This window comes from Octodon degus, unplaced genomic scaffold (genome assembly GCF_000260255.1).
Source record: "Octodon degus isolate 3935 unplaced genomic scaffold, OctDeg1.0 scaffold00124, whole genome shotgun sequence".
NCBI classification, from domain to species: Eukaryota; Metazoa; Chordata; class Mammalia; order Rodentia; family Octodontidae; genus Octodon; species Octodon degus.
This window is the reverse complement of record NW_004524700.1, coordinates 8045418-8046061: the sequence shown is the minus strand read 5'-3', so window position 1 is coordinate 8046061 and position 644 is coordinate 8045418. Positions and strand designations below refer to the sequence as shown.

At 37.1% G+C, this 644-nt stretch overlaps 1 pseudogene; it reads left to right on the top strand.

The window, feature by feature from the left end:
* Positions 1 to 3: 3 nt before the first annotated feature.
* The window catches only part of LOC101587232, a 2986-nt pseudogene continuing 2345 nt past the window's right edge, over positions 4 to 644 (top strand).

The following is a 644-nucleotide window of genomic DNA, read 5'->3' as shown; positions in this document are numbered from 1 at the left end:
AATTTAGAAGAAGAACGCCAAATATTACTGCAGCAACAGAAAATATGTCGAAATCGAGCACGTAAATATTTTGTGGAGTCAAACCGGAGAAAAAAAACTTTTGAAGAAAAACGAAAAGAACATGAAGGAAGGGAACACCAAATTAGAGAACAAATACTTCAACAAAGAAAACAGAAATTTGAAGAAGTTACTGAAAAATTTCAGCGTGCTTATATTCCTCTTTCACAACGGAGGAGGGCAGTTTTTCACAGATCGGTTCCTCCGTTAGAAGAAGCCCTCAAACAAATTCAAGAATCCAACTTGAAATCAGAAAACCTTCCCTTTTCCCACAGACCAACAATAAATTGGAGAACTGTAGATTGTACTTCACCTTCAGCATTGTCAAAAAATGATCCCAGGCATCTTAAACATCTTTTGTCCAAAACCAACTGGGATATAGAAATGAAGGAAAACAACATGGTAAACCTGGCTACAAACAAAAATGTGTTCCAGTTTAAACTGGAGGAAACACAGAAACTCCTCGAAGATCAGCATTTAAGCAGCTTTCAAAGATTTTGTGATGAAGTTAAGCAGATAACCAATTCTGAAACCCTTTCAAGTATAGACAGTCTGGAGGTGGGAGAGCATGAAGAACTGTATTTCGC